We start from the raw sequence: 11,174 nt of genomic DNA, 5'->3' as shown, positions 1-11,174 counted from the left end.
TAGAGTTGAAAAGTAAAGAGCTAGTGAGCTACAGTAGAAAAGGGACTTGTCCTTATTAAGACAAAATAGCAAGATGTGGTGACCTGACTGTATTCCCAGCACTCCAGGCATGAGAGGCTGAATAAATAAATAGGAAAGGAAACAATAACAATCCGAGGCAGATGGCTTGAGTGGGAATTTTCAGAGAATTGTTTGATCTTGGAGAGGTTCTTAATATTTGTATTATACTTATTACAAAAAACAGACAAGGGGAAAAATGAGAACCAAGACCTGCTACGTAAAGGTGTACAAGATCCCAATAATGAATGTAACTGTATTGTATACCTAGATTGTACCAATAAACTCAATAAAAAAATTTTTTAAAAGTCTAAACACCCCAACTACATTCAGTGACATTGAAAATGTACTTAAAACATTACCAACAGGCGGGTGTGGTGGCACACACCTGTAATCCCAGCACTCCAGAGGCTGAGGCAGGAGGATCGCTGTGAATTCAAGACCATGAATGTAACTGTATTGTATACCTAGATTGTACCAATAAACTCAATAAAAAAATTTTTTAAAAGTCTAAACACCCCAACTACATTCAGTGACATTGAAAATGTACTTAAAACATTACCAACAGGCGGGTGTGGTGGCACACACCTGTAATCCCAGCACTCCAGAGGCTGAGGCAGGAGGATCGCTGTGAATTCAAGACCAGCCTGGGCTACACAGTAAGCTCCAGGTCAGTCTCAACTACACAGTAAGACCCTGTCTCAAAAAAAAAATAAAAATATAGGGAAGGGTGAAGCAGGTGAAGGGAGGGTAGGGGTATGGCAAAAAAATAACCAAGACATATCATGTAAAGGTACAAGATCCCAATGATAAATGTAATTGTATTATTTGCTTTAAATGTACCGATAAACTTAATGGGGGGAAAAATAATCTCAGTAGGGTTTGAGTGTTAACAAACATTTTTCAATTATTTCCTACTCTTCATCACCCATGCATTTTTTTTTTTTCTGGTACCGGGGATAGAACTCAGGACCTTTCACTTGCCAGGCAAGTGTGGCACCACTGAGCTACATCCTGGTCCCTACTCATGCATTCCTATGGGTGTTTATTACATACTAATTCTTGGGTATGCTTTTTAGAATGATTACCCTTTATATTAACCTGGGCAATTTTTTCTCTTCCCCTAAAATAATTCAAAATAATAAAAAGCAAAACTGTACTGCAATGTAATTTTACAAAAGTAAAAAGCATGAGGAAAAGTTAAAGATAGCGCTCCTCAGCTTCCCTGTAGTGAGACGGACTGAGGCACCATGGGCACAGAACTGGGACCTTCTCTAAGGCACAGGTGTCACCTGAAGAGCTATGGGGCACGGCCTGTCTGGCCAGGTGAGGAGTCAGGATGGGGGCTGCTCGGAGGGGAGTGGACTGGCGAAACCAAGGCTGGGCAAAGTGGTCCGGAGGATGAAACGGCGAGGAGAGCAGAGGATGCGTCCGTCCCGGGCGCCCGTTTACCCATCGCATTGCAACTGCTTCCCTGCCTTCCACCTCTGCTCCCCCTGACCCCGGGGCCGTGAAGCTGGAGGCCACACCTGTTCCCATCACCGCCACGGCCAACGGTCCTGGCATCTGCAGACACATGGAGGTTACTTCGTGCTCCATAAAGGCTGTGGCATGAATGCCTGAATCACGGAAGAAAAAAATACGTTTCCAAGTGCGCTCTTTTAAAAACCATGTCTGACAAAGGGACCTGCCTGCAAATAACTTTCAGTAAATATTCACTGAACGAAAGGCGGCCTTGGCGAAGATTTCGGGCGATGGAGTGGAAGCTAAGCTGTCAGTAAGGAAGGGGCAATAATGAAGAAAACACGAAGGAGTATTTCTCAAACTGACTGAAAACTTGCTTAAATATAACTGTTTCTCTCAAGAAACTGGCGAGGAAAAACAGAAACTCATACAAGTGAAAGATCGGCAAGATCAAGAAAAAATTTGTTTTTGAAGATTTAAGAGTTTGGGCAAAAAGAAAAGCAGTGGTCAATGGAGTAATCTGAAGACAGGAATTCTTACTGCCTGCAGTCTTAGTCCTTCAGTTTCCTTCGCATTGTTACCAGAGCGCTGTGCGTAAGCTGGACGTCTGATTGCACTGCTCCCCAGCTGGAAAGCCTCCGGAGACTCCCCAGCACCTGCTGGGCCAAGCTGAACCACCTCAGCAACACTGAAGGCATCCCGGCTGGTCAGCGACTCCTGCCTTACTATGACACCGCATGCGTTAATTCCCAAGAACTCAGGAACAGAACCAGGCCACTTAAGTGAGAATATCCAAGGGCTGGTCTCATGCATGTATCCAAACCAGGTGTGGTAGTGCACACCTGTAATCCCAGTTATTCTGGGAAGCTGGTGCAGGAGGACTGCAAATCAAACCCAGCCTGGGCAATGTGACAACCTAGTGAGACCTTATCTCAACATAAAAATACGAAAAAGGGCTGGGATGTAGCTGAATGCAAAAGCCCTGGGTTCAACCCCCAACAATGCAAAAAAAAAAAAAAAAAGAAGAAGAAGAAGAAGAAGCTCTGCCTCTGAAAATTCTGATACAGTCTGCCTGGGCTTGGACCAGTAATCTCTATATTTTTACAAAGTCCCTCAGGAGAGCCTGATGAGCACTCAAGTTTGGGAACCACCACATTATTACATGACATCCAGACAGACCCCCAAATACATGTCTGATATACCCTTCATAAACTAAGTGTATTTGGGCAATTTATTATTGTCCCCTGAGGATTACAGAGATTTTCACACACACACGCACACACACACACACACACACACACACACACACCCTAGCTTCTAAACCATTGAGTTTCTGATTCATTGAGTTTCTGATCCAGCAATCTCAGTACCATTTATTATGTACCATACACTGAAGATAAAGTGAAGAACAAAACATACATGTGCTGACATTTTAATGGAAAATCAGATGTTAAATTACACAAATAATTATACACGTGAACAAATCACTGTGCTGCAGTTATTTATGTCTTTCTCCTACTAAATACTGCAAGTCCTCCAAAGGTGTATTGAGTTCATCTTTGTGTCTCCTGCATTCAGTAGTGCATGACATAAAAGGACAGAATGTCCTATGGAAGGCAGGAATGGATGAGGTCATAAACATGAATAAGGAAATTGGTTCTGAACAGCAGAAGGAACAGCTCTTCTCCTAAGATAAAAACAGAAGGTCGGAAAGAAGAGCACTGTAAGGTACGCTTATGGGTACAGGCAGAAACCTAAGGGAGGTCAAGCCTAACAGTTACCACTCTCAAAATGTGAAACAAAGTCATCTACTGAGAGTTAGGAGGGTGAGGCTGGATCAGGAGGCTTAGAGACATACTTAAGCCACTCCTGACCCAGCAGGAGGCTCGAGTGGACATCTGTGAAGCCGTTCTCTCTTCCCCTCATCGCCTGTCCTTTTCTTCTTTGTGGTTTTGTTTGTTTGTATCAAGGATTCAAATACTCTTCCTATTTGGACAAAGTCCCTACTGGATGTGGTATCGGCAGAAAACAGTGTCTACTGTCTAAGTAGGCCATAGAGCATAGATCTTTCCTCTCTCTGTTCTCTAGTTTGAAGGAACAGGATTGTGACCTAGGCTCAGTCAATCATATGTTCTTATGCAGGATTTTGAATCTCAAGGAGGTAACTTAAAGTGTACAGACAGTCTGTGAATTATTTGTTATGGAGATGAAAGAATTTAGTGGCCGTGAACTAGGGAAATGGCACCAGCAATGGCACACGAACAAGACTGCCCTTGTGGCCGCCAGCAGCTCTGGTGCCTTTCTTCTGACCCAAGCTACTCATACCACTTCCTACTGATGTTGTGACTCCCTCCTATCTTTAAACAGACTTCTTTTCCTTCTACATTAGCCCAGTTTTGTTTGAGTGCTAAGCTGGGGTCAAGGAAACCAGAAGTCCTGATGAGATCTAATATACCTGTTAATAAGAAGGGGAGAAGAACAGTACTGGGAATTCAGGATGCTAGGGTCAAAAGAATGAAAAGAATAGAGGTTTCATTGTATCTCATGGAGCTTAATCATGAAAGTACAATGCTAAAATCGAGTGGAAATGAAAGTCGTCGGAACTGAAAAGAGTAAGATTATGAAACAAGTATATGGGACTGTGGTTTACATGGCTTACTGAAGTCACCAGGAAGGACCGTGGTATGTGGGATGAACAGGAAACTGATAAAGAAGGCTTAAAGGTTTTGATCAACAAGGAGTATGCTAGAGGGAGACTAAAAAAAGGACAGCGACAAAGACGGACCAAAGGAAATTAAGATGGTGCAAATTTCAAAGGAAGAACTTTTGTAGGAATGTAAATAGCAATAATTTGGAGTTGAAATATATTGATTAACTGTAGAGGTTTAAAGGCAAAAAGGTAATTTGGAAAATGCACATCACTATTCAAAATGGCCTCAGATAAGGAAAGCCAGGATTAAGTAAAGACACAGAAATGAGAGGGGTGTTCTGGGTTTTGTTTTTTTTTTTTTACATTAGAAAAATCTGAAGTGCCAAAGGAATCCAAGAAAAGCTTTGAAGGAAAAATCAGCAGAAGAATGAGAAAAGACAGGTTAAAGAAAAGTCAGAGCTATACAGAAAGGGAATGCAAAGAAAAAATAGTTGATCAGAGGTGACCACGTATAAAATAGAAGTTAAGCTGCTAACGCTAAACTTTAAAATATTAATATTTAAATACAAAAACAGTTATCCTAGTGGATACTTACGTACTCATTTACCCAAGGCCTAGACTTCCAAGCCTTTTCTCCCAGATGAAGGCTCCATTGTATGTTCTCTTGTACGTCTTTGAACACATTACTTGATCTCTTTAAGCCTTAACTGGAGCCAGCAGCTCCTACCGGGATGTTAAATACCAAATGGACATTGTGTGAGTCTGACGTGATGCTTGGAACATGTAGCATCCAATAAACGCTCAGAAAGCTATGAAGTTCTCTAAAACAGAGATGTGACAGACAACGTCCAGATGGCTCCAGCAACGCCTGCCTCCCAGTTTTCACACGTGTGGTCAGTTTCCTTCCACACAGAGCTGGGCTGGTCCACAGCACCAACGGGAGACGGAACCGGCAGGAGTACACGTGTCACTTTCGCTCCTCACCTCAGCCCCAGCCCTCATCCTGACTGCAGCCTCAGGATAAACTCTGAGCCAGACCTGCAGCTGAAGTGCTTCCAGGTTCCTGATGCTAAGAAACCGTGCAGGAGAATTACATTTTTAAAAATTTTTTTTTCTTTTCTGTTTTTAGCAGTGCTAAGGATCAAACTTAGGGCTTCATGCTTCTTGCTACACAAGTGATCTAACAAGGTGCTATGACTCCAGCCCAAAATTGTGAGCTACAGATAGAGAGATACAGATGTAGCTATGGTTTATTTTGCTTTTTGAGACAAGGTCTTGCTATGTAATCCACTTGGGTTTAAAGTCGCTATGTAGCCTAGACTGGCCTCAAATTTGTGTCAATCCTCCTGCCTGAGCTTCCTTTGCTGGGATGACAGGTATGGACTACCAAGCCTGGCTCAACATTTGTTGTTTTAAACCAGTAAGTTTTAGGGTAATCTATCACAAAAATAAGTAACAGATAAAAATTTAAAATAAGTGGGCCAGGGATATAGCTCAGTGATATCATGCCTGCCTTGCAGGCACAAGATCCTGAGTTTGATCCCTAGTACCACAATTTTTTAAAAATAACTAATAAATTTTGATACCTGAAAGTAGAATGCTACTATAATAAATGTCTAAAAATATGGGAGCTGAGCATATTGGCACATGCCTGTAATCCCAGCACTCAGGAGACTGAGACAGGAGGATCACCATGAGTTTGAGGCCAGCCTGGGCTACACAGTGAGTTCAAGGTCAGCCTGGGCTACACAGTGAGACCCTGTCTCAAAAATGAAAAAAGAAAAAGGCCGGGCATGGTGGCACATGCCTGTAATCCCAGCACTCAGGAGGCTGAGGCAGGAGGATTGCTGAGTTCGAGACCAGCCTGGGCTACATAGTGAGTTCCAGGTCAGTCTCAACTACATAGTGAGACCCTGTCTCAAAAAACAAACAAAAAATTTAAATTAAATTCTGGGAGAAGGCTTGGAACTGGGCAGTGCTGGCCTTTGAGAAAGATATACGCTGGAGTTTAAAGGCAAGTGAATAAAGTCACACTGGAAACCCAACAGTAGTTAACTAAAATAGTGCCTGTGTCAAATTCATTCTTTTATTTGGAAATCCTAGTTACTCAACAAATTTTGCTAAATGAGATCAGATTTCTTTTCCTTTTTTTCTCTCCTCTGGACTTACCACTTTCTCAATTTTAAAAAGAATTCACATGTGAAAAATTATTTTGGAACTAATATTTTAAAACCCTTTTACTCGTTAAATATATACTTGGGTTCCACTATAACTGCTGACCCCACTTTAAGGCAAATGTGGTCCAACTTAGCTTGAGCAGGGTGGGTTCCTGTCTTGTCTTCGTTTGCTGTTTTACTATAAACAGCTTTCATACATTTGAAGGAAAGATTTTCCTTTCTGAAAAAAATTAAGTCTAAAAACAGTCTGCAGTCACAGATATATCTATAAAAAGATGTCTGTCAACTACATTTTATGGTTTAGAAGAAAGGTTACTGCAGTTTTCAGCTCCCCACCAGTTATTTCTATTTTTTTTTTAAGGTGTGGGTTAAAACAGTCAATGTGAAAGGCCATCTATAAACCAGCTGATTTCTCCTCAATGTAATCAGCCCAGAAAGTCAATTTTAACAGCTTTCTTTACATTCTGCACTATGAAAAACAGAAGAACCTTTTTTAAAAGACTCAAACTATATGAGAATAACTTGAAAGTTACTGAATGTCAAGAAAAAAATGTTTCCTTATGAATATCTGTTTGCTGACTTAAGTAAATCACAAGAACTTAGCATGATTTTCCAGAAATTCTGAGTTATCAGCATAAAAGTTTAAAATAGAAGGCAGTAGTAAAATGGTGACCAAACAGTCCTGCCTCCTCCTAACTACATATGTGAACAGTCACTACCTCCCACTAGCCTGTTTCTTCACCTGTAAAATGAGAGAATAATATCTCACAAAGTTGTTATGAAGATTAAATGAGATTATGCATTAAGGGAATAGTATAAAGTGGCTCATGGTAGACAAGTTCTCAATAAATGTAACAAGAATAATAATCAGAAAGACTTATCAAAAAAATTAAAACAAAAAAACCAACTACAGGATCTGCTCAAAATTCAGCCCTATCCCTGGATCTGCAAGGAGGGAAGAGGGGTGGAGACAGTGGATCACAAGAGGCCAGCATTTATTCCGTCGCGCCTACATAATGCAACGAAACAGAAACGCTCAGGAAAGGGTCTGGAGAACTTCTAGGTTGGCGAACACATCCACAGGACGTGCGGGGACTCCACCCAGCTCCTGGGCTGCTGCTCCCCTTCCTGGGCCTCCCCTCATGCAGCTCCTCACTTGTTCATGTTTCCCTTACGATGTCCTTGATAATAGACCGGTAAATGTGCTCAGTGCTCCCTTGAGCTGCGGGAGGGCTGTGAGAAAGGCCCCTTGACGGCTAACTGGGGAGAGTGGTGGGGAGCCCGTCACTTTGTATGGACCCCGGGCGCCCCTTCATGGCCTGAGCCCTCAACCTGTGGGCACAGCACTAACTCCAGCCCTTCCTTACTATCACAAGTCACGCTGCAAGACATCTGAGTTTGTGTCCACAGAAGCCAAGCGAAAGAACCTCCAGGGGCCAAAGCCCCTGGAATAACTTGAGCTGTAAGTAGTACTGGATTGTAACCCAAAACAGACAACAAATATCCCTGAGTCCACACTGACAGAAATGAAAGTTTGGGTGTGTATAAACAGAAGACACAAATCTGGGCAGAGCAATTTCCAATATGTAATTAACTCATGTAGATTCTCTACCTTCGAGGAGGGGCAGTGTTACTCCATCCTCCTGAGGCATCAAGGGTACACAGGGGCTACTTTCCAGACTTCAGGAGAAAAGGAAATAGTAACTCAGCAGCGAAACCTGACAAACGCTACCTCAGCTCCGTGATCAAAACTGACATCGGACGTGAGGCAGATCTGGCTGCAACATCTGTCACCCCACTGACGGCCAGGGTTGATTCCGCGGCTGGCGAGGCGGTGTCCCCTTCCTCCCTCACTGCCCAGTGCGAGGCCCTCCGGGAGCTTAGCGCTCACGCTCAGCTCCGCGGGAGAGCACGACCACCCTCCGCAGAGGAGGTCTGGGTCCTCGTCAGTGTGCGGGGGCAGCGCTCTCCTGCCGGTACCCCCAGAGCTCTCAGGAGGGTCACCCTCCGTGGTGAGCAGCTGCATTCAGTGTGCATCCCAGCTACGACACACGGAAAATGGCGCTCGCCCGTGTGCTCCTTCCTCCCTAATCCCGTGACCCTGGGCTGATTACCAGACGAAAACTACTCAGATTCCAGGGAGGGCCATGATGACCGCACTCCTCAGAACGGTCCAAGACGTCATCCAGAACAGGAAAAGTCCTGAGAAACTGCCACTGCCAAGCGGAGTTTACGGTGCCATAGCAACTACATGGAATGTCTACCCTGTCACGGACAGAAAAGGGCATTAGGTAAAAACTAAGACAATCTGAATAAAGTGTGATATTAGTTACTTTAAAAATACTTTATTAATGTCTTTAAATAAATTTTGCTATCATTTCCCTAGAGCCAGACCATCTGAATCCCGAGGTCGGATTGTCCACTTACTAGAACGGCAGCCTCTAGTTACTTAGCTGCTCACATATTTGGTTTTTCTCATCTGTAAAATGGACAATATCAAAAGTATCTATTTCACAGGACTGTTTTAAAGAATACCGACCAAGATGTAGTAAAACTCAATAAAAGTTACCCGTTATCATTACTAATTTTGTCTAATTTGGAGAAGTTGCTTAGTAATACAAGAAAGTAAGTTACATTGATTTTATAGAGAGAAAATAAATTTTCTATTACTCAGTCACATGAAATGTAGATAGAAAGGAGAAACGCAAAATCTCATTTCACATTCAGTGTTGTTAGTAGTAGTTTTCTTCTTTCTTCTTTTTTTGATACAGGGTCTTGCTATGTAGTCCAGGCTGGTCTCCAACTCCTAGGAAGCTTCCTGTCTCAGCCTCCTAAGGGCTAGGATTACAGGGGTGTGCCACCATGCCTGGTTATATCATGAAGTTATATCTCTTACAAGAATCTGGTTACATTTCATTAATAATATTTTGAACTTATAATTACAATAATTTTTGCATTAGGTAAAATATATAAATCATCCACTTAAAATACTAAATAAAGTTATGTTTCATATTCCTTTAAAAAATATTCTTGGACTAGGGGTACAGCTCAGTGGTAGAGTGGCAGCCCAGGATGCTGGGTTCAAGCCCCAGCAATGCAAAACATAATAATAATAATAAATAAAAAATATTCTTTACCTTACTTTCACTTGTTCTTACTCTTTTAGTCCACAACATGCAGTAGACTTATTATTAAAATAATTATATTAATATGCCAATACAATGATTTTTATCGATGAAATATTATATAGCAACCCTCTTTTCTCTTTAATTCCATATTTGATACTACCAGTGCCAACAACTTGTTTTCTTGGCAATGGAAATACTAAGAAGGCTAAAACTATGTGTGATTATGTTAAACCTTTATAAAAAGAAAATCCAAAATATTAATTTCAAAAGAAGAAATTATAGATAGTAATCACAGAGGAATCAGTCATAACCAAAATACAAGTGAAGTCACTTAGGTATAGAAGAGCATTTTTGAAATACACAATGCAGCTGAGTTTTTCCTAAAGCTAAGGTGTCTATATGCATAAACATTAACTAGGTGCTCCAAACCCTATTTACAGAATTAAGATAAAATAATAAGCCCCAAGAGAAACACTTACCATGATAACTATTTAAAGTATACAACAAAGAAGGTAAAAAGAAATGCCCTCAAGGTTAATTAAGTGAAAGCATAAATAATGTTATTGTTCTGTTTGACTCAAGTAATGCCAACACCTATTCCAGACATAGGCTGTTCTGAAAAAAAGTCAAGAAATAAATTCTTGTCTTTTTTTTGTGGGGGGAGATAGTTCTTAGTGATTTTTTATTTCTGATCCAACAGCAAAATACAACAATCCATTTATAAAATTTGTCCTTTCATCTATCAAATGTGTACTATCATCTACTATTGTAGATGATTCTAGTTTAAAAGGAAAACAAGCCAGCTACAGTAAAGACCAAATGAGTCAAAGTTGTTAATTTACACCTCTGCCTCCAAGCACTCCTGATAACCAAGAAATCGAGACTCTTTCAACTGAAAGCTTCTGGGCCGTCTTCTCTGCTGTCACCTAATTCACGACACCACATGGGCTGTTCTTGCCTTGCTCCAATCTTCCACAGTGCAGCCAAGAGCCTCTTTTATTTGTTGTTGTTTTGGGTACTGGGGATCGAATTTGGGTCCTTGCACTTTTGAGGCAGGCAGTGGCACCACTGAGCTAAATCTCTGGCCCTCCTCTTTTATTTTTCAAATAAAGCGGTGCTGTTAATGTATGCAACCAGTTCAAGGGCCCCGGCATTTTACATGCAACATATAAATTGGATGACTGACGAAAGATATTTAAACTGCAAATATACAAGATGAAACCATCCCACACTTTGCAATGCTCTTGAAAGCCAACGTTGAAAGGGTAGTTGTGTGAAATAAATAACTTTTCTAAACCAGGCATGGTGGACACACCCATAACCCTGGCACTCAGGAAGCTGAGGCACAAGGGTCTCAAATTCAAGTCCAGCCAGAGCTACACAGAAAGCCTTGTCCAAAAAAAAAAAAAAAAAATCAATCAAACAAGCAAAAAACCACCTTTTTAAAAACAGTAGGGAGGGGCTGGGGATTTAGCTCAGCGGTTCGGTGGCCTGCCTTGCAAGCGCAAGGACCCAAGTTCGATCCCTGGTACCAAAAAAGAATTTAAAAATTAAAAAAAAAAAAAAAACAGTAGGGAGTTAGGAGAGATGGGAAAAGGTTGATCAATGGGCACCAGCTGGAGTTAGACAGGAGCAAGCAGCTCTGGTGTGTACACAGGGTGACAACAGGTGACAATAATGCTCTGTATACCCCAAAAC

At 41.6% G+C, this 11,174-nt stretch overlaps 1 protein-coding gene across 1 annotated transcript in view; it reads right to left on the bottom strand.

Moving 5' to 3' along the window:
• Positions 1 to 8,453, bottom strand: part of Efcab2 (EF-hand calcium binding domain 2) — an 81,967-nt gene extending 73,514 nt beyond the window's left edge. The window contains exon 1 of the transcript XR_004516624.1: positions 8,081 to 8,453. The gene's annotated coding sequence lies outside the window, so the exon portion shown is untranslated. The remainder of the gene's footprint in view (positions 1 to 8,080) is intronic.
• Positions 8,454 to 11,174: the final 2,721 nt, after the last annotated feature.

This window comes from Fukomys damarensis, unplaced genomic scaffold, assembly GCF_012274545.1.
Source record: "Fukomys damarensis isolate Sample0158 unplaced genomic scaffold, DMR_v1.0_HiC HiC_scaffold_11, whole genome shotgun sequence".
NCBI classification, from domain to species: domain Eukaryota; kingdom Metazoa; phylum Chordata; class Mammalia; order Rodentia; family Bathyergidae; genus Fukomys; species Fukomys damarensis.
Note: the sequence above shows the minus strand (reverse complement) of the source record. Positions and strands in the feature narration are given on the sequence as shown.